Below are 23,313 nucleotides of genomic sequence, written 5' to 3'. Positions count from 1 at the left end.
GCTTTGTATGTTAACTCTCTTTTCAATCACCAGGTTCCAGATGTCATCAGGATGCTGGCCAGGCTTCCCTAGACTGAAGACCCTACCAATGTGTCCTGGAGCTCAGCTTCCCCAGAGACACACCCTACTAGGGAAAGAGAGAGGCAGACTGGGAGCATGGACTGACCAGTCAATGCCCATGTTCAGCGGGGAAGCAATTACAGAAGCCAGACCTTCTACCTTCTGCAACCCTCAATGACCCTGGGTCCATGCTCCCAGAGGGATAGAGAGTGGGAAAGCTATCAGGGGAGGGGGTGGGTTATGGTGATTGGGTATTGGGAATTGTGTGGAGTTGTACCCCTCCAACCCTATGGTTTTGTTAATTAATCCTTTCTTAAATAAAAAAAAAATGGACAAGATTATATTATCAAATATGAAGAGTACTTAGAAAATAATATTTAGGGAGTCGGGCTGTAGCACAGCGGGTTAAGCGCAGGTGGCGCAAAGCACAAGGACCGGCATAAGGATCCTGGTTCGAACCCCAGCTCCCCACCTGCAGGGGAGTCCCTTCACAGGCAGTGAAGCAGGTCTGCAGGTGTCTCTCTTTCTCTCCTCCTCTCTGTCTTCCCCTCCTCTCTCATTTCTCTCTGTCCTATCCAACGACGATGACAACAAGAATAACTACAACAATAAAACAACAAGGGCAACAAAAGGGAATAAATAAATAAAATAAATATTTAAAAAAAAATAATAATAATATTTAGAAAAATAGTAAGAGAAAAATATTAGAAGCTTTTACAACTATTGTGTAGAAAGCATGCTGTAAGAAGAGAAAGGTAGACTCCACATTTATGAGATCTTGGACAGAGTTGTGTTCTCTGGGATCATTATGTATGTATGTATGTATGTATGTATGTATATATGCATGTATGTATGTATTTTGCCTCCAGGCTTACTGCTGGGGCTCGGTGCCTGCACCATGAATCCACTGCTCCTGGAGGCCATTTCCCCCCCCCCTTTTGTTGCCCTTATTGTTGTAGCCTTGTTGTGGTTCTTATTGTTGTTGTTGATGTTGTTTGTTGTTGGATAGGACAGAGAGAAATGGAAAGAGGAGGGGGGATACAGAGAGGCAGAGAGAAAGATAGACATCTTCAGGCTTGCTCCACTGCCTGTGAAGTGACTCCCCTGCAGGTGTGGAGCCAGGGGCTCAAACTGGGATCCTTACACCTATGCTTTGTGCCACGTGCGCTTAACCCACTGCACTATCGCCTGACCCCCTCGGATCATCTTTGAAGTCAGGCTTCCTATAGCTTCAGGCTGCATGTTGAGCCCTGGTGTCCCTGTGTAAGCCACTACTGACAATGCTCTGACCTCAGTTGGGGCCTCACAGGGAGGCACATGTTATATTCCATTTCTGCTGGCAGCCTCCTTGGTCAAGAGAAGGACAGGTCTGAGATATCAGATAAGGTGAGTGGCAGTTAGATTCTACCTGCTCTGCCATCTTTATTGAAGGTCAGTGGTTGATATCCAGGAACAAAGACACATTGACAACATCTGCAAGAACCCAGGACAATGCCACCAGAAACATCAAAACATCTCTTCCTCGTCTGATGCAAAGAGAGAAGAACTCTTGCTGATAGGACCTGTTCACTGGGTTAGTGCTCCTCTTTGCCATGTGTTCAACCCAGGTGCAAGTCCAGCCCCCACAGCACTGAAGAAAGCTTTGGCACTGTGGTCTCTTTCACCCTCTCTATCTCTACCTCTCATCTCTTCTGTAAAAGTCATCCTGGTTGCGAAATGGCCTGAGCAAACTGACCAAACAAACAAAATAAAAATGTTAATGGTGAAAATATAAAGATTTCAATACTTTCCAAAAATAGTTACAACATTGTACAAAATGAAAATTGAATATCATGATATAGAGATACAGCTATGCCCTAAGGTGCTAAGTAGCATGTTTGTTGAGTGTATTTATTTTTTGATGACAGCCGCCTGCATAGTTGGTTCCAGCACTCCGAGTTCCTAGTGAGTGTTATAAACACCATTTTGGTTCTCTATGGAGATAACAGAATTCCAGGTTCTGGCCTCAAGGAAACTGACAAATACTCTGTGGTTCAGGTGAACCTTGGGATTATGACCAAAGCCTACTGCAGTCTCCATCATGAAGAGTCACTTCATCTAACAGAAGCTTCTCTGAAGAGTCCATGAAGATGTCATGAGAAAAATAGATTGCACCTCTCTTAGCCCTTCACCCTGAACTCTGCTTATTCTTTACGATTTTAAGATGGTTACTGGGTCTGGGTGGTGGTGTACCCCATTAAGCACACATAGTACTAAGTTTAAGGAACTGCACAAGGATCCAGGTTCAAGTCCCAGCTCCTCTCCTGCAGGGGGGGATGCTTCACAAGCAGCAAAGCAGGTCTGCAGGTGTCTCTGTCTCTCTCTCCGTACTTCCCTCTCAATTTCTCTCTGTTCTATCCAATAAAATGGAAAAAAAATGGTCACCAGGAGCAGTGGATTTGTAGTGCTGGAACCTAGCCTCAGCAATAGTCCAGGAAGCAAAAAAAAAAAAAAAAAAGTGGTTATTGAGGGTTCTCTTTAGCAATTTCTTAGAAGCCAGCTTAGCACAATGTGTGGAAGTTCACCACACACTTGCCAGAACATTGTTTTTACATCCTCCCCTCTTGTGTCCATGATATATCCATTTCCCAGTACATCCTGTTTCCCTTTTTTTTTTTTTTTTACAGTGTATGCCTCTCATTCTCCCATGCTATCACAGTGTAAATCTAAGCAAGCAGAACACCAAGGACCAGACATCATCAACTCCAAAACAAGTGGACTCCCAGTCAGGGTAGGAGGAGACTTAAAAAGTAAATTAGGAGCAAGCAAATGTGAAGAAAAACTTGACCATTACCTTTGTATTCAGCTGAAAGACTCCCCACATAAACACTGAGTTTTCTCTGCCTCATAGCAGTTAGTAGTAGCTAACTGTTCACTGGACTTCTGTTCACTGTTCCTCTGTTCACTGGACCTCTCTGTCACACTACTCTTTCATCAGCAAATTTCTTTTTTTTATTATTATTTTTAAAAGTTTATTAGTGATTCAATATTGATTTAAAAAATTATGAGACAACAGAAATACAATTCCACACTATTCCTACCACCAGAGTTCTGTATCCCCAGTCCCTCCATTGTAAGCCCCAGCAGTTCTCCCAAGGTTGCAGATATGGGTTAAATATTATTTCTACAACTATCTGTGTATATTTGTATATATTCGTTCATTTTTTCTATGGTCCCATCTTCTCTTCCCTTCTAAGCCACACAATCACCCCATTACTACATCCAAATGTCCCTCCTTTTTTCCTCTTCTCTCTTCAGGTCCTGATGGAGTTGGAGTTCAGAACCCTCTGGTCATCTTCCCTCTATCATTTCTCCTTCTCTGCAAGTACAGATCAAAATTATTGTGGCGGAGCAGGAGGTGGGAGTTCTGGCTTCTGTAGTTGCTTCTTTCAGTGAATTTCTAAAACACATCCTTTGCTTTCTTTCATATTTTATCTGTTGTGAATTCTTTCACAGACCCATGGAACCAACAAGCCATAAGCAGACATACCTCAATTACTCTGTTCTCCATAGTGGTTGTACCAGTTTACATTCCCACCAGCAGTGTAGAGTTACTCTTTCTCCACATCTTCTCCAACACTTACCTTCCCTCGTTTTATTCATGGAGCCCATTCTCACAGGTATGAGGTGAAATCTCAATGTGGTTTTAACTTGCACTTCTCTGATAAGGAGTGAATTAGAACAGAGAGAGGAAGTTATCTAGGCTCATCATATCTATGTGGAAATCCAAGGATTCCCTGAATAGGGCCCCACATGATGGAGTAGCCTGGTAGTGACCAAGGAGGCCATTATTGAGTGAGACAGTCATTTTTTGCAAGAAATTTTAATATGACCTGCCTCCCCCTGCTCCCCCCCACATACAGGCTTCATGGATACAGCATTTCAGAAAAGCTGATGTTTGCACAGTTGGTCTGTTTAAATTAGATGTTTGCACACTTGATTTAAATCTGGGTATCTGCCCTTTGTGCATTGACTGCCTTATGTTAGTCACTAGATGGCAGTACCAACCAGGTAAAACAACAGTATAGTTCAGATTCAGGTATTTTCTAAGGAAGGAAGGAAACTAGGTGTGTTAGTGGGAACTCTGGTTAAGACTAGATCTTGGTACATGAGACAAAATTTAGAGGCAACATTGATACATTGACAAGATCTAGAAGTTAATGAAAGTGCTAGAAACATCCAAGTTTCTTAAATCTCAGCAAATGGAATATATATTTTTATTTTTGTTTTTATTTATTTATTATTGGATAGAGACAGAGAGAAACTGAGAGGATAAGATGGGTAGGGGAAGAGACAGAGAGACATTTTCACCACTCACAAAGCTTTCTCCCTCCAGGAGGGGATCAGGGGCTTGAACCCAGGTCCTTGAGCACTGTAATGTGTGTGCTCATCCAGGTTTGCCACCACCCAGCCCAGCAAATGTATTTTTTTGTTTGTTTGTTTTGTTTTTTGGAATATTTTTAATTGTTTTTAAAAAGCTGTAAGAGTAATATTTTAAAAGACATTTCAGACATATATTTTTTCTTAACTTTCCTGCCAGCCTACAGACTATATACAAGGCTGTTGTGGTTAATTTACCAAAAGGCTCTAGGTTCTCTGCAAGTAGCATTTTCATGACACTGGTAGCATGTGAGTTCCGGGCTTGGTGCACCTTCTTTGATAAAAGTCCCACTTCTCTATCTTTCCTCTCTAGTGTATACGCTGAGTGATTTGGATTTTTCAATAGAAGGAATGAATCACTTAAATACTCCTGTAATCTAGAAATGTAATTATGAGCTTTCTAGAATATAATTAGGAGTACTTAGCAAAATTACCTGGGGAAGTAGTATAATGGCTTTATAAAAAAGATTTTCATTTCTGAGCTCCAAGGTCCCAGGTCAATCTCTAGCACCACTACATAAGCTAGAGTTGTGAGGCAGTGCATTGGTTAAATTACAAACAAAATCAGGGGCCAGGTGGTGGTGCATCTGGTTAAGCATATGTTAGAATGTGAAAGGACCTGCATTTGGACCCCTGGTCCCCACCTGCAAGGGGAAAGCTTCATGAAAGGTGAAACAGGGCTGCCGATGTCTCTGTCTCTCTCCCTCTCCATCACCCCCCTTCCCTCTCAATTTCTGGATATCTCTATCCAATAAACAAACATAAAAAAAAAGATTTTAAAAAAGCATAAAGGGACAATGATGATAGATGATAGATAGATAGGTAGATAGATATACAAATAGTAGATAGGGCAGAAAAGAAAGGCAGAAACAGGACTAGAACTACTTTGGGAATCCACCAAATCAACAGAGCATTTAGACATTACAACTCTGCTCAGACCTCCAGCTCTACTCAGTGAGAAACTTCTCTGAAGAGCAAGGAACATCAAAGATCACCTGAGACTTCAACAAGATGAGACTGGGACTATTTTGGGAACCCAGCAAGTCACCAGTGAGTGAAAATACATGTGGCTCATGGGCAGAGAGTAGCTTAAGGAGAGATTCTAGGGGCTAAAGCCTATATCTACTCCCAAGCAGCTGGTAACAGTCTGGAAGTTTACCAGTTGAGGAGCCACCTCCAGTCTGTCTACCAACAAAATAGACTGCTGAAGGGAGGACAAATTAGAGGAAAGTAAGAAAGAAGTAAGAGATCTCAAAAAGAGATTAAGAGATACAGAAAATAACAACAGAGACATATAGAATTACTTCAAAAGAAATAATATACGCATTATTGGCCTACCAGAGGAAGAAAGAGAGGGAAGGGAAGAAAGCATTCTTCAGGAAATAATAGCTGAGAACTGGAAAGTGGGCCCTATCCAAGGGTTCCAGGACTGGGGGAAGTAGGGGCTCTATAGTGGAGATGTGAGGTTCCTGCTGTCTTAGGGTTCAAAAAGACAATCGATAGTTAATGTTATCATCACATTATTTGGTAATTGGGTTAACTTTGAAAAGTCCTTTTGTTAGGGTTTGCTGTACAGTACCCAGTATCTTGTATATAGCTGTGCTATTGGATGCTTCTAATTTACTTGGTCTAGGCTTTTGAGAGAGTCCGCATATCAAATACACAACCTATATATTAAAAAGATTCAGTTTGTGTTTTGAAAAACTTTGAGACATACAATTGATTTTCCCCCTCTCATATTAATTAACTAGTGATTTATATGTCTACATTTTGCTAGGAGTGTACATAAACACTATTCCCACCACCAAAAGACTGTGACCCATCCCTCCCACCCACTCCCACCCCCCACTGGCCCAGGAAGCTGCATGTCTACCCCTCACCACAGGGCTTTTACTTTGGTGCCCTACTTACAATTTGGTCAGGTCCTGCTTTTAGTTTCCCTTTCAGATCTTCTTAGTCAACTTCTGTTGATGAATAGGATCATCCCATACTCATCTTTATCTTTCTGACTTAGCTCACTTAACATAATTCCTTCTAGCTCTGTCCAAGATGGGTCAACCTAACCAACGCAACGATTGCCACCTCAACATGCTTCACCTCAGACTGTGTCCAGAGACTTCACGTGTGGAATGACAACACTTTAGCTTCATTACTCGGGTGAGACCTTTCCTTTTATAGTACACTCTAATTTCATCTCAGGTGGTTCACTTTCTAACAAAGTCCCAAAACCTAGATATACACCAGTTTCTGTGAGAGAGAGCTTATGTTCACACGTATCCATAAACTACTGCAAAATATATACCTGAAAGCAGAAGTACACTAGAGTTTGCAGTGAGTACCTCCCTAACACTTCCTCTCCACTATTCCAAGCTTTGGGTCCATGATTGCTCAACAATTTGTTTGACTTCGTATGTTAACTCTCTTTTCAATCACCAGGTTCCAGATGCCATCAGGATGCTGGCCAGGCTTCCCTGGATTGAAGACCCCACCAATGTGTCCTGGAGCTCAGCTTCCCCAGAGACACACCCTACTAGGGAAAGAGAGAGGCAGACTGGGAGCATGGACTGACCAGTCAATGCCCATGTTCAGCGGGGAAGCAATTACAGAAGCCAGACCTTCTACCTTCTGCAACCTTTAATGACCCTGGGTCCATGCTCCCAGAGGGAGAGAGAATGGGAAAGCTATCGGGGGAGGGGGTGGATATGGAGATTGGGTGGTGGGAAGTGTGTGGAGTTGTACCCCTCCTACCCTATGGTTTTGTTAATTAATCCTTTCTTAAATAAAAAAAATCAAAAAAAAAATAGCTGAGAACTCTCTAATCCAGACAACATAAAAGACATAAAGGTTCAAGAAGCCCAGAGGGTCCCAAACACAATTAACCCAGTCTTAAAGACACCAAGACACATCATATTTAGAATGGAAAGGAATAAGGGTAAAGAAAGGATCCTGAAGGCTGCAAGAGAAAAACAAAGAGTCACCTACAGAGGAAAACCCTTAAGATTAGCAGCAGATTTCGTCACACAAACACTACAGGCCAGAAGGAACGACAAGATATCTATGGAGTGCTCAATGAGAAAGGCTTTCAACCAGGACTACTGTATCCTGCTAGACTGTCATTCAGACTAGATGGAGGCATAAAAACCTTTTCAGACAAGCAACAGTTGAAAGAATCAACTATCACCAAGCCTGCCCTGAAAGAAGTTCTGAAAGGTCTCCTATAAACAGTCACACCACCATAAATATGCCATGTATCAGGTGTGAAGCTGTATCTTTTGGTATTCCCAGTTTGCATGGCTAGAAACTGCAGGCTACTTTGTGTACTTGTAAATGTCTGCAGTCTGGTTCTTTCCACTGGCCTAACAATCAACTGCTGCTGTTCTGTTAGTCTGGCAAAATGCCTTATTAATAATTTTATGTTACAGCGGAAATAATGGCCTCCTATCCCCCAGAACTGCCCCAAACACCATGAAGAGCCAGACTGTATGAGAAACACTCTGGTTGGGGTGGGTGTGGGGAGTATAGCATCATCAGCCCATAACCATATGAACTCAGTAATTACAGAGAACCTCCCAGCAACTAGGCAGATGTATTAGCTAAAAATGAAGCATCACTGCTTTGTTTAGTAGAAGAGGGGATCAGGTGGTGTTGCACCTGATTAAGTGCACGTATTACAGTACTCAAGGAACTGGGTTCAAGTCCCTGGTCCCCACCTGCAGGGGGAAAACTTCATGAGTGGTGGAGCATGGCTGTAGGTGCCGCTCTGTCTCTCTCCCTCTCTATCGCCCCATCCCTTCTCAATTTATCTGTCTCTATCCAATAATAAATAAATAAAATATTTTCTAAAAAATAAAACTACAGGGAGTCAGGCTGTAGCACAGTGGGTTAAGCCCAGGTGGCGCAAACTGCAAGGACCGGCGTAAGGATCCCGGTTCGAGCCCTGGCTCCCCACCTGCAGGGGAGTCACTTCACAGGCAGTGAAGCAGGTCTGCAGCTATCTTTCTCTCTGCCTCTCTGTCTTCCCCCTCCTCTATCCATTTATCTCTGTCCTATCCAACAATGATGACAAGAATAACTACAACAATAAAACAACAAGGGCAACAAAAGGGAATAAATAAATAAAATTTTTAAAAATGAGAAAAAAATTAAAAAAAGAAGAAGAAAAAGAGAACTACAGAGAGAGAGGGAGGAAGGGAAGGAGAGAGAGAGAGAAAGAGAAAGAGGGAATGAGGGTCAGGTGATGCACCTGTTTGAGCACATATATTACAGTGCACAAAGACTCAGATTCAAGCCCTTGGTCCCCACCTGTAGGGGAAAGCTTCATGAGTGGGGAAGCAGAGCTGCAGATGTCTCACTCCCTTTCTATCTCCCCATCTCCTCTCAATTTCTCTCTATCTCTATTCAATAGTAAATAAGTAAATAAAATATTTTTTAAAAAAGAAAAGACGAAGAAGGAACTTGATTTGATCTTAGAACTGCTGTTGGAATCTGGCCAAATGGGAAGAGGAGCCAAAGTGGAAGATAGCAAGAGGAGCTGCTCTAGAGAGAAAATAAATTGGCAGGGTTATTCGTCTAAAAGGAGCAAAGTGCTATATGGGTGGGAGTAGCATAGTTCATTCAGTTTCAATGAAGTGAATGAGTAAATAACTCACTGGGGGGGGCGGGGGTCCTCATCTCCTGAGTCAGAAAGCCTTTCTGGGTGGAAAGAAGTGCAAGTTGGGAGACAAAGGTTGGGCTCTTTATTGCTCTGGCCTGCTAGCACTGTTTTCTGCTGGAGTTTGGGGAGAAGAGGGAGAGGAGGGGGTTAGTTTTTGAGGGCATACTTGGTCAAGACAAAAGCAAGTTCTATCTGTCTTCCTATGAGTCTGCTAAGCCCTCTGCAGACTCATCCTTCTTTGTCTTTGTAATCTGATAACACATACTGTTAGGTGCAGGGGGTGATATGGTGAAAGGGAGGCCTTGAGTCAACAGTTTATGACCCTAAAGACTAGAGACAGAAAAAGTCTGACAGTAACACAGTGTGACCAGTGCAATATTAACAATTTGGGCAAAGGGCTAGTGAACAGAGATCTGAGCTATTAATTCTGCCTTGAGGGAAAATTTCACTAAACTGCCAATATAGAACAGAAGGGTTGGGGGGAGGGGGAACATCTGTGCTTTTACTTTAAGGCCTTTATTCTCCCTTCAAGAAACATGGAGAAAGATAAGATTCAGATTATAAATGCCTTTAGACCTTTCATTTAATTTTTATTTAATTTGTTTGTTTATTTATTTTGCTTCCAGGAATATTGCTGAGGCTCAGTGCCAACACTATGAATTCACTGCTCTTGGTGGCCATTTTTTTTTTCCCTTTTTTCTTTCTTTTCATTCGATAAGACAGAGAGACATTGAGAAAAGAGGGGGAGACAGAAAGGGAAGGAGACAGGATATATCTGCAGACCTGCTTCACCGCAGGTGGGGAGTCAAGGACTCAAGCTTTTTTTTTGTTTGTTTCTTTTTTCTTTGTTTTTCAAAACCCAGCACACACAGACTTTTATCTTCATGATACCCAAGATACTCTTAATGAATTTGACTTTGTTCTTGGTACTTCCTTGCAAAGATTTAGAGTATTTCTGGGCTTCCTCTGCTCACAGTAGTAACAAAAGTATTTGCTTCTTTTAAACCCATACAACCAGAAGTCAGGTGTGGAATTTTATTCCATGGCAGACTGTCAGTACTTCACCCATTCTGGACATACGGTAGCTATAGACACAATTTGTTGAGTGAATGATTCAGTCAATTTTTAGTCTCCAGGTAGTCCTCTTCCCAAAGGTACACAGGCTGAAGAAATGAGCTGTTTAAATGACGGCTGTTGTCAGAAGTAACCTAACAGAGTTCTCTACAGTACTAGACCAGTTCTCTACTTTCCTTCCCACTTTTCCCTACAGAATCAGGTGGGGTTGTGGCTCTCCTTAGTTTATGTTCTGGTTTTCCCAAACACTTGTGACTCTATTCTCTGCATCTATATTTTTCTGTAATACACTTGTGATAATGGGGTTGCTGAGAAAAAAAAGTTAGGATGGATAAAACAGAGCCTGCATAAATATGATATAAACTAAAAAGGACTGTTTAGGGAAAAGCTGATGATAACATAGTGTCTCTTTCTCTATGTTAAAAAAAGGGGGGCTAGAAAAACAACTAAAACAATATCTTTAGATCTCCCCTTTGGAAGATCTGAACATACACTTGTACTCTACTTATAATCGTTCACACACAGATAAACACACCCCACATAATACCATCACCTACCATCTGTTCTAGCACACACAACCACAAATGGCTGTGCTCTACCACTCACAAACACATAAACACACTTCACACTGCATACATACATGCACATGTCTAAAAACACACAATTTAATTTACTTTACATGGATTGCAACATCTGCTGAGTAATAGTTGAATAAAATTAGTAAAACTATCTGTATTTGTTCGTCACCCAGTCATTCAGTGGGAGCAATAGTTTCTCCTCACAATCTCTTTCTTCCCTCCTTCCCCTTTCCTTTCTTTGTTTTCTTCTTTTCTCTCTCCCTCATCCTTTCTTCTCCTTCTTTTCTCCCTTCCTTTTTCCTTTTTTTTAAACATTTTATTCTTGACTTCCAGGAGGTGTGGTTTATGGAGTGGCTGCAATCAGACCTTCACTCTCTCCAATTCAACTATGTACACAACAGGAGATCGAATTGGACATATAATCTATAGCTGAAAAAAATCCACAGCCTCAGGTCATGCCACCTTCCAGACACCTTCCTTTTGCTCCCCACAAACAACCTTGATTCATACTCCCAGCGGGGGAGAAGTGATAGGATGAAGATAAGAGGACTCTGCACTCCAGCTCAACAGTACCCACAGAGAGAGAGAAGGAAAAGGAGAGGGACATATAAAGGTAGCTACGATGTTATGAGTGGCTTAGAGAGGAAGAGAGGATTAAATCAGAAAAAGAAGGGGCAACTATGTATACATGTGGACAGACAGTTGTAGAGAAGACGGTTAGCCCATGTCTACTACTTTAGAGGAACCATTGGGGATTGCAGTGGGGAGAGTAAAAATTCAGAACTCTGGTGGTGGGAATGGTGTAGATTCAAACCCCTGTCTACATGTAATTCTGTAATAGAAATATAAAATAAATAAATAAAGCATTGGACACTGAAAAAAATTAAAATTTTACTCTTCTCTTTATATATTTATTTTTTTCCACTTTATGGGGTGGGGGTAGGTGATTTAGTGATTTACAGTCTATTTGTTGACAAAGGTACCATCTCTCATCTTCCCATGATAGGGTGTCTGCAAGACGCTGTCTTCCAACTTAGCTCCTTTTTTTTTTTTACCACCATGCACCAGTACCTCAAAGTCCCCCATCCCACTGCATCTCTTTCCATCTTTCTTCATAATCTCTATTTCTTTCTTTTTTAAAAAAATTATTTTAATTTTGTCTGTACATTTGATTAGCAATCATTGAGGTTCAGGTAACTGAGGAGCTTTTATAAGTAGTTTATATTGTCTGTACCCAAGATATGCTGTAAATGTAGTCTGCAGCAAAATGGGAAATACCATTTTTCTAACGATGGGCTTAGAAGTTCGAATTCAGTATTTTAAAATGTTTCCTTTCTCTGGCAGCAGGGCCGAGTTATACCTGGCTGCTAGACCACCATTCACAGGTAAAGCCAAGAAAACAGGGTAGAGACTACCCAAAACAAGACCAACCAGTCCTCTCCATATTACAGTGCAGATTTCACAATTCAAATCACCTGTACTCAAAGGGAAATTTATCAAAGCTTTATAAGATATATTTGCCGTAAAAAATGGGATCACTGTCATTGCCAGCAGCTATAGGAGCCCATGTCACACTTAGCATATCGAAAAAGATCTATTATAATTCCCTTAAGTTCCCTCTGTTTCTGTCTGGCCTGGCTTGAACTGTGCTTCTTTGCAGATAAACCCAAGATTTCGCTTGCTATAGACGTGTTAGCCTTTTCCTGTGCATCTCATTGAAAGTCTCCCCTCTATCTGTGGTGTTGCTGCAGATGAGATGCTTTGATGCCTGCCTCTCCTTTTTTTTTTTTCTCCATTTCCCCCTATGACATTTACTATTCTAATTGTGTGCATGCATGTGTGTCCTATGTGTGACTAGCTTGTCTTTACATTGCGTGCTAATGGATTTTGTGGCCACAAGCATCCTTTTGTGGTAGCATTAAATTCAAATTGAGAACTAATTTATATATCACCATGACCTGGCAGCATCCAGTGCTACCAATATAGCGATGCTGTGTATTTGGACATTTTGGTGACATAATGCTTAATAAATTATAAGCACTATCTCTTCAGATCTGGCAGTAGGACATAAATGACAACATAAAGGCCCATTTGTAATGCCAGATGGTGGCTTGCCATGAATATTTACTGGGACTTAGTAAGAATAGTTAATATGGGGTGCATAGGATTATACATGTCACTGCCAGTAAACTTACAGTTGATCTAGTGGTTGTCATAGAATTGATTGGTCTTATTTTGATCTTCATGTTTTATTCTATCCATTTTTGTTGTAGAGAGGCCACAGCACTGAAGTTTCCTTTAATGTGGTGGGGTTAGGGCTCAAACTTGTGTACTAAGTGACTAATTTCAAAACTTTATAGTTAAAGAAGTGGCTGGAAAACTCATTTCAATTATTTAAACTACAAAGATGCCTCAGATACCATCAGTTTACTTATCAAATTGGATGAATCAGAATGTTTTCACACTGATTATTGGAAATAAAATGAAGGAAAAGTACATTTTTCTCCTAAAGCAGGAGGTAGCTGATTGTTCTTTAATTTTTTTTTCCTTTTGACACTGAAACACTAATTAGAAGTGACATATGTGTGAGTTGGGCTGTAGCGCAGTGGGTTAAGCACAGGAGGCACAAATCACAAGGACAGGTGTAAGGATCCCGGTTTGAGCCCTGGCTTCCCACCTGCAGGGGAATCACTTCACAAGTAGTGAAGCAGGTTTGCAGGTGTCATTCTTTCTCTCCTTCTCTAACTTCCCCCTCCTCTCTCCATTTTTCTTTGTCCTATCCAACAACAACGACAACAATAATAACTACAACAATAAAACAAGGGCAACAAAAGAGAATAAATAAATAAATATTGAAAAAAAGATGTGACATATGCACCCCCATGTTCATAGCTGCATTAATAGCCAGAGAGTGGAAGCAGCCTAAATGTCCATCAACAAATAACTGGCTAAAGAAGTTATGACACTTATATTCCATGGAATATTACTCTGCAATCAAAAAGATGATACTGTGTCCTTTGGGACATAATGGATGCAACTGGAGGTGATTATGCTTAAGAAATAAGTAAATAGATGACACGCAAGTGGATGACTCCACTCAGATAGAAACAAATCCTCATATAGAAACAAAACAATGTTTTATATTAACCAGCCTCTTAATTAAACCTCTTGGCCAACAGAAGTGACATAGTAAAAAAGATGCGACAAAATCTCTTCTAACCATGTTCTCTTTTGTAATAACCCAAGAGACACAAGACCCTATAAAAGAATATGGAGAGTAAAGCTGGTCACAGAGTAAAATTTGAACTGAGTGTGGTGTACTCCACTAAAGCTAAAAACTTTAGAGAAGGAGGAGGATACCTGGAGGGGCCCTGGGATCCTGGTACACGGTGTTGGAAATGGACTTAAACTGGGGAGTGTTTTGCTGATACATATCACATGGAGATGAAAAATTGTACCTGTGTGTCAACAATTGTAGTGTAGACCATTAACCCCCTGATAAAGTGATTTGAAAAAAAAATATGTATATATATACATATATAACATTATTCATATCCACCACTATGTGTCCTCTGTCAATTATTCTAGTCTATTCCCAATAAATTTTTACTTGATTTCTATCTTGTCTACTTCTGTAAGATTTCATAAGTAGATATAGCTTAATATCTTACATATACATTCTTAGAAAAGCCTACAAAAAGCACAGTGAAAACTTTTAGTCTGAATTGAATGTACTATTATATGAAGACCATATTCAAAGTTTGGGCAAAAGTTTTTTAACTACTAAAATGAAAACTTTAATGGCATAGTTTCTCAAGAATAGCACATGATGACTTCTGCTTTCTCCCTCTTAAATCTAGCCTCCTTCTTCCTCATCTTTGTGTATTTCTTCATCTCTAGATATGGGAAAAGTTGACCATATCCTTTTAAACTGAATTGTGCCTGCTTCATATACTCTCACCTTTGAAAACTGCCTTTCATGCTCTGTGCTTTTCCTGAAATAGAAATAATTGGATATTGCATTAAGTTAAAAATAAAGGTGTGTTTAAGTATTTTGTAAGAGTGAGAGATGATGAGTTGGAAGGGGGCTTGTTGGCAGGGAAATTAGTTCTGGGAAGACAGGAGATTTCACATTTCACTGAAGATAGTTCCAACTTCTAGTTTTGAAATAGAATCCCCACCTTCTTAAAATGTTTCGCTTAGACATATTGACTATAACCCTATAGCCTCATGGACTAACTGACAAAAAAAATTCTATAACTCCTTTTCTTTATTCAAATTTCAGACTTAGAATTTAATAAAATTCTACTCAACTCAGAAAATCTCCAGGTTCCTTCCTTTCTTTTGTTCTCTTTTTTTCCTTTCCTTCCTTTCCTCCCCTTTCTTTTCTCCATACCTCCTAGGGTTGTCCTCTTTGATAGGAAACTTGTATATCTTCTCTTCTTCTTAGCTCTCACTCAATAGATTTATTTTTATTTTAGTGAGATAGATGATAGATAGATAGATAGATAGATAGATAGATAGATAGATAGTAGAGGATAGAAAGGAGAGAATAGAAGAGAGGAAAGGAGGGGAGGGGAGGGGAGGGGAGACGAGAGGAGAGGAGAGGAGAGGAGAGGAGAGGAGAGGAGAGGAGAGGAGAGGAGAGGAGAGGAGAGGAGAGGAGAGGAGAGGAGAGGAGAGGAGAGGAGAGGAGAGGAGTGAGGGTAGAGGACAGAGGAGTGAGGACAGAGCACTGCTCATTTCTGGCTTATGGTGGTGCTGGAGATTGAACCTGGGAACTCAGAACCTCAGGTATGGAAGTCAGAACCACAATGCTGTTTTCCTAGTCAATTGATTTCTTTTTTTCTTTCTTTCTTCCTTTTTTAATTAAAAAAATTTTTTTTTGCTTCCAGGGTTATTTCTGGGGCTCAGTACTGGCACTATGAACCCACTGTTCCTAGAGGTCATTTTTTCATTTTATTGGATAAAACAGAGAGAAACTTAGAGGAGGGTAGGGGAGAGAGAAGGAGAGAGACAGGGAGACACCTATAGACCTGCTTCACCACTTGTGAAATATCCCCCCTGCAGTGGGGAGCTGGGGGCTGGAACTGGGATCATTTACAAATGATTTCTACTAGCTGAAATACACTTGACTTAAATACAACAACACACAGAAAAAAAGAAAAGTATAAAATTGTATTTGTTACCATCCCTAAGTAGTAACAAATTTAATGGAAAAAATGATGGGAGTAGATAGCATGAACTATTTTCAAAAGTATAGGGTAGACTGGATGTCAAACCTAAGGAGAGCTCTTTCAGGAAACATTCATTAACCTGCAAGATTTTGAGTGATTTTTGAAATATGAGACACGAAAAGGAGGATCAGGAAATAATATATCTCAATGGGATCCAAAGGCTTCTGAAGATGACAAGAGTTCATTCCATCAGCTTATGAAATAAATAGCCACATGTATATTTGAAGCAATAAATAAAACTCACAGAAATTCCAAGATAAAATGGAAATTAGAGATAATCTACCCAACTTGTATTTTCAAATAAAATCCTCCACTGAATCCTTGACCATTATAAACATATTTCCAATGAATATATTTTCAGAGTGAATTCCTTATTGCTCTGTACTACCGACTTCTATTTGGGGGCAAGCTTCCAATGTGTAAAAGTTCTTTCTCAGGTTTGCTACTTCTGTTAATTCCTATCTGTCCTTGTTCTGCTCTCTGGATGCCATCTCCAAATTAAAGATTTCCAAATCTTTTTGTTTCCTTTCCTATTTTCATCTGTGGAGTCTGTCCCACAGTTGAGAGCACCAAATCCACTTAGCTGTTCACATTGTCTGTGTCAAGAGGACATGGATAAAGACACCACTTATGAATTTGTAGACAGTATCAGAGTGAAGTGAGGGCATTCAGGATGACATATCAAAATGAATAGCAAGATGGAAAATTATCATGTCAAGTGACAGTGAATGGTGTAGGTAGGAATATCATGCACCCAAAATTACACCATACAAGTCACAGGGTCGATAATAAAGCCAAGCTAAGGAAGTTGGAGATTCAATCTGACAGCTGTGTAACTAAAATAAGGGTACACAGGGAAATTAACAATGGGTTCCTACTTCAAGGATTTGAGTTCAGTTCTGTGTATAGGAAGTTAGGATAAAAGATAGACCAAGGGGCCAGGTGGTGGCACACCTAGTTAAGTGCACATACTACAGTGTGCAAGGACTTGGGTTCAAGCCCTTGGTCCCTATCTTCAGTGGGAAATCGTCATGAGTGGTGAAGTAGAGCTGCAAGTGTCTCTCCCTCTCTCTCTCTCTCTCTCTCTCCCCTCCCCTCTCAGCTTCTCTCTATGCTATAATAAATAAATAAAATTTTAAAAAGGATAGATAAAAAATTAAGGCCTTTTCATGATCATATATATTGACAGGAACAAAAATTGTGGCCAGATACTCAGAAGTGAGCATTCTGGAGATAAACAGGTAATGCTGCCCATTTATCCAGAGCCAGAAGATCAATTTTGATCCATCCATACTTTTTTTGAAAATATATGAGAGGATTATATATGTACAGAATAGATATGGGGAGTTATTATAAAAATGGTCATGGTCATTTTCACTCTTACATTAGATAAATTGCAAATAATCATTTAACAAACTCAATATGCATTTATCCACTATGTGGAAACAGTACAAATTATCTGACAGCACCTAACCATGAGAAAATTATAGTATTTTAGTAATTTTTCTAGTAAGTCTTCAGCTGTAAGAAAAACTACATGGTTAGAGCTGGCTGATCTCACTCACTTGTAGGGCTTCAGAAACAAAGCAAAGAAACAGAGAAGATGAAACAGAAATGAGCCCTTGCACTACCTCAGCAGACCTAATATTACTGTGGGAAAGAAAGGAGGAGATTAGAAATAGAACCAATGTCTTATAGAGGAGATGACAGATTGGTAATGGGTGAAGTCCCTTACCACCCCTTTGAGGTAGATTTGAAACTGCACCCTTAAAAACAATAACAGCCTTGTAAAGCAACACTTCCTATGTAATAAAAAATGTGGATTATAATATATCCATGTTTCTGAAACTTGCTATTTGTCTTGAAATCCCTCCTATTTGTTTGGCAGAGCTCTAGTGCAGCCATTTTTATGGTTGTATAACACCCAAAGATAAGAATGTATCACTTGCTAACTAGCTATTCCCACTGAATGGTGCTGTCTGCTTTAATTTTTTTTGCTGTTACAAAATGTGGAGTTATCATCCTCATCCATCTAGCCAGTCATCCTCTTGGTTCTATGGGATAATTTCCCAGGAGTGGAATTGCTGGGCTTTGAAACGTGTGCCTTTTAAATTTTTAATAGATACTGAGAGATAGCTTTCCAAAAAGCCTGCAACAGTTCACAGTTCCACCTTTCCCCTACACTCTTGACGATAGTGACTATTAAACTTTCTCCATTTCTAATTGTCAGATAAATTAACTCTTGTTTTTGCTGGGATCATTTTTTTTTTAACCACTAGTTGTTGGTATGCTTCTAGTTCTGTTTCTGGGATCTAGTTCTGCTTCTGTTACATTGCTTGACATTGTGGTCTATTTACATGGTCTTTTCTGTTACATTGGTTTGGTCTCACTCCCCCCCACCTCCAGGAGATTTGGTTTAGCCCTTGCTAGTTTCTTGCTTCTCCCTTCTCCCCGCCCACTATCCTAAGTACTTCCTGGGTTCCTCTCTGCCGCTGGAGGAAAAAGATGGAGGAGCACATTGTGTGGTGATTAGGTGTTGGACTGTTTGCCCTCTCGTGAATAAAGATTAAACTGCAGTTCTCAGCTCAGCCATGTGTTGCTGGTCATTCTGTTACCCGCCTGTGAAACCAGCCTGGTGAAAATGACAACTAGTAGATTGCTGTTCAAATGTTTGGTCATTTCTCAAGATTATAGTCCTGGTTATTATGACTGAAATGTATATATAACTCTTTCTATGTATAAAGCTCTAGAGAGGCATAGTTCTAGGACACATTGGTGAGGTCATCTGTTCAAGGAAGTCAGGATGGAATCATGATAGCATCTGCGGTGGTGCACATGTTACCATAAGCAAGGACCCAAGTTCAAGTCCTCAGTTCTCACCTATAGAGGGGAAGCTTCATGAATGTTGAAGTAGGTCTTCAGGTGTCTCTCTCTCTTCTCCCCTTTCTATCTTTATCCAATAAAATAAAATAGTCTTTTTTTAAAAAAATCAGACTGGAAGGAGTTCTTTGGGACTAGTTAGAAAGTCATTTTCATGGGCTCTAAGGTTTCTGTTTCCTGTTGTTCCCTTTCTGTCTGTGTACTGCCTGCAGGATGGCTGCTTTCAGTGCTACCTGTTGGCTTTCCTGATAGAAAAGAAAAATCTCATGAATTTACTTAATATTTTCCCACCACAACATGTCTGTGAATTACAATAAGACAAAAACCAAGTGAGTTTTATTTTAAAACATCCAGTACATGTAGAAAATGTTAAAAAAAAAACAACATGAAATCTCAGTGTTTTTCCACCCTCATCTTTCTCCATGGACAGCACTGAGTTTCAAATCAGATAGTTCAAATTAAGAAACAAGAGCAGATGCATGATTCTCTCCCACATGATTATGAAAACCACATAAGGTGAGAGTTACTATAACCTAGATAATCCTGTGTTTGCCTTTTCCACAGACTGGGAGTTTATGTTGACTCAGTGGAGTAAAAAGGAGTTACTGTCACCCCATGCTTCCTCAAATACCACTCCTCTAGGGGATCCACTTCCTGTTCCCGCCATGTTGGCATCTTCAGTGTTAGTGCTCTCAAGATCCTCTGGCCCTAACCCTCACCCAGCCATTTAGGGACTTATCTTTTCCATGAGGCCAAAGCAACAATACTTATACATTCTTGACCCAGATGAATAGGGGAGGTGGAGACTTTGAACTAAAGCAGCTCAGCCCAAGAATTCTTGCTTAAAATTTTCCCTATATTGACATTTTCTACACCAAGAAACTCATTGTCATCATTTTCTTTAACTCTACCTCCTTATTTCCTAAAATACATTTTAATAGCTAATTTAAATCTTATATATTAAATACAACATCTTAACTTATATGAAAATATTTCCTGTTTGTTCTTTTTTTTTCTGAAAAAAGTAATTCCAGTAGAATGCTTCCCTGGGATTTATAAGTACTGTAAATTTTTTTAATTTTTTTTTTATTTAAGAAAGGATTAATTAACAAACCATAGGGTAGGAGGGGTACAACTCCACACAATTCCCACCACCCAATCTCCATATACCACCCCCTCCCCCGATAGCTTTCCCATTCTCTATCCCTCTGGGAGCATGGACCCAGGGTGATTGTGGGTTGCAGAAGGTAGAAGGTCTGGCTTCTGTAATTGCTTCCCTGCTGAACATGGGCATTGACTGGTCAGTCCATGCTCCCAGTCTGCCTCTCTCTTTCCCTAGTAGGGTGTGTCTCTGGGGAAGCTGAGCTCCAGGACACATTGGTGGAGTCTTCAGTCTAGGGTAGCCTGGCCAGCATCCTGATGACATCTGGAACCTGGTGATTGAAAAGAGAGTTAACATACAAAGCCAAACAAATTGTTGAGCAATCATGGACCCAAAGCTTGGAATAGTGGAGAGGAAGTGTTAGGGGGGTACTCACTGCGAACTCTAGTGTACTTCTGCTTTCAGGTATATATTTTGCAGTAGTTTATGGATACGTGTGAACATATGCTTTCTCTCACAGAAACTGGTGTATATCTAGGTTTTGGGACTTTGTTAGAAAGTGAACTACCTGAGATGGAATTAGAGTATACTATGAAAGGGAAGGTCTCACCCGAGTAATGAAGCTGAAGGGTTGTCATTCCACACGTGAAGTCTCTGGACACAGTCTGAAGTGAAGCATGTTGAGGTGGCAATCGTTGCAAAGTACTATAAATTTTGATGGTATGATAGGGGTTCTAGGGTATAGTATAGCAACTATGATGTTGGACTACTTATTTTTATGTTTATTTTCTTGTTGCTAATTTCATGACTAATTCTGTAGGCTTTAGACTTTGTGTGGTGTACAACCACAATTACTGAGTTATTTAGCTTTCTCCTCTCTCCTTGATTTTACTGTTAACCCTATCTTCATAGGCAGTTCCCTGTCCTTGTCACATACAATGGGCTAATAAGCATCCAGGAAATTCTTTTAAAGGCCTCACTGATATGCCTCTTACACTTTGCCAGCGTGATCTGAGTTCTAAGGTCTGCTATTAAATTTTAGCTAAAACCTGTCATGAAAGGGGTTTATTTTCAAGAGTCCATTCAATTTGTTTTCATGGCTGCTTAGTCTTCACCTGTCTAAGATTCCATGGTGCTGAGTGAGCATAGATCAATTCCTCTAGACACTTTTGAGCTAGGAGGGTTAAGGAGCTCTGGTCACTCTCAACTGTCTTGTGAGAGGCACCACAGTACTGTTGGAAAAGCATGGTGGCCAAAGTGGTTTTGAGAGAGTCACCTGTTGACTTCATTCAAAAGATGTGGATGTATTCATCTGTTCAGGAATTAGAGCAGGCATATGGATCAAGCAGGAGTTCAGCTTGGGCTGGGGAGGCAGCAGCATAACGGTTCTGCAGAAAATTTTCATACATGAGGTTCTGAGGTCCCAAGTTCAATCCCCAACACCACCATCAGCCAGAGCTGAGCAGTGTTCTGGTCTCTCTCTCTCATTAAAAAAAAATGTATATGAAATTAAAAGAAATGTGTACATATGTCCTGTCTCATGGGTCCTGGTTTATATCTAGGTTTTGAGGCTTTGTTAAGAAGTGCACCACCCAAAATGGAATTAAGGCATCCTATGAACTAGAAAAGGTATAACCAGAGTAATGAATCTGTAAGATTGACATTCCACACCTGACATCTCTGGACACAGTCCATAGTGAAACATGTTGAGGTGGTACTGGCTGCATTAAATAGGTTGGGATCAACAGATGCAGTATCAGTTGGTATGAATTGAGAGAAGTATGCAGGAAAGTGAGCCTCACCATAGAGGTTCCAGGACAGGGAAAAATATGGGCTTTATAGAGAAAGGGGAAGGTTCCTGCTGTCTTAGGGTTGAAGAAGGCAATAAATAGTTATCACTATAACCATATTATTTGGAAATTGAGTTAACTTTGAAAATCCCATTGTTAGGATTTGCTGTATCATACAAGACCTCACCATAATTTATGTTCTTTTATGTTATTTATATATAGCTGTATCTTATAAAGTAATGCCACCAGTTGCTTCTGTTCTCCATGGTCTAAGCTTTCAGGAAATTTAATATTTCAAAAAAAGTCATTATTAGAAATGTATTAACAATTTGAGCCCACTGTTACAATTCAATCTGATTACCAATCTGAAGTCTTAAGTGCTTAGATTCTTCTTCTTCTAGCATTTGGCCTTCTTCTGTAGCCAGTCAACAGCGTCAGGTTGAGCCTGATATAAAGTTTCGAGACCTCCTTTGAATCTGGAGAGGTGGCAGTCGTTGACTATTTGGGTCATAATCTGTCTGTAACCGCAGGGGCAGTTCAGGTCATCTCTGGCTCCCCAGCAATGGAACATAGCGGCGCACCGGCCATGGCCTGTTCGATAGCGATTGAGGAGGGCCCAATCATAACGTGCTAGGTCAAAGCCGGGTTGACGCTTGCAGGGGTCTGTGATGAGGTGTTTGTTCTTTACCTCAGCTGACTGCCAACTCTGTTTCCAAGAGTCTGGAACAGAGAAGTTCAGTGTAGGCGCAGGAGACCAGATTGGATGACGTCACGTCAAGCGTTGGACAGGGTGGACGAAGATATCCGTGTATATTGGCAGGTCCGGTCAAGCGTAGACGTGGGAAATGAACTTAGATGATGCCGCAACCCGACGAATATCTGGCTGGGCGATGTTGCTAAGAACTGGCAGCCATGGAACTGGGGTGGAATGGATGGTTCCAGAAATTATCCTCATGAAGGAATATAATTTGGAATAGACCAAGTGGACATGGGGGCTACAGAACCATACTGGGGCACAGTATTCTGCAGTGGAATAGCATAATGCCAGAGATGATGATCGTAGTGTTTAGATTGAAGGAACATATCTAAACACTATGGTCTATGCATCAAAAAGTTTGAGATATTCAATCAATTTTCCCCCCCTCTCATATTAAATAAATAGTGGTTTATGAGACTATAAGTTAATAGGAGTGCATATTAACACCATTCTCACCACAAAGGTATGTGTCTCTCCCCCACCCCAGTGAAGCTGAACATCTACCCTCACCCCCCCCCCCAAGAGATCTTTACTTCTGTGCCCTACTCAGTCAGATTCTGCTTTGAGTTTCTCTTTCTGTTCATCTTACTCAACTTCTTTTTATGAGTGGGATCATCCCATACTCATATTTGTCTTTCTATGTACACATGTATCCATAAGTGAGGGGATAATATATACCTTACAGCAAAAGTGCACAATAGTTTGCAGTGAGTAAGTAAATGAAGCAAGCAAGAAGAAAGACCTAAAAAGACATCATAATGT

General features: G+C 40.4%; 1 protein-coding gene and 1 pseudogene across 1 annotated transcript in view; both read right to left on the bottom strand.

Moving 5' to 3' along the window:
* SNCA (synuclein alpha) overlaps nt 1-23,313 on the bottom strand; it is a 363,343-nt gene that overhangs the window by 114,383 nt on the left and 225,647 nt on the right. The window lies entirely within an intron of this gene.
* LOC103119282 (transmembrane protein 126A-like) lies at nt 11,727-12,330 on the bottom strand (annotated as a pseudogene).

Source organism: Erinaceus europaeus, chromosome 3 (genome assembly GCF_950295315.1).
Source record: "Erinaceus europaeus chromosome 3, mEriEur2.1, whole genome shotgun sequence".
Classification (NCBI taxonomy): Eukaryota; Metazoa; Chordata; class Mammalia; order Eulipotyphla; family Erinaceidae; genus Erinaceus; species Erinaceus europaeus.
This window is presented reverse-complemented; position numbering and strand designations above follow the sequence as displayed.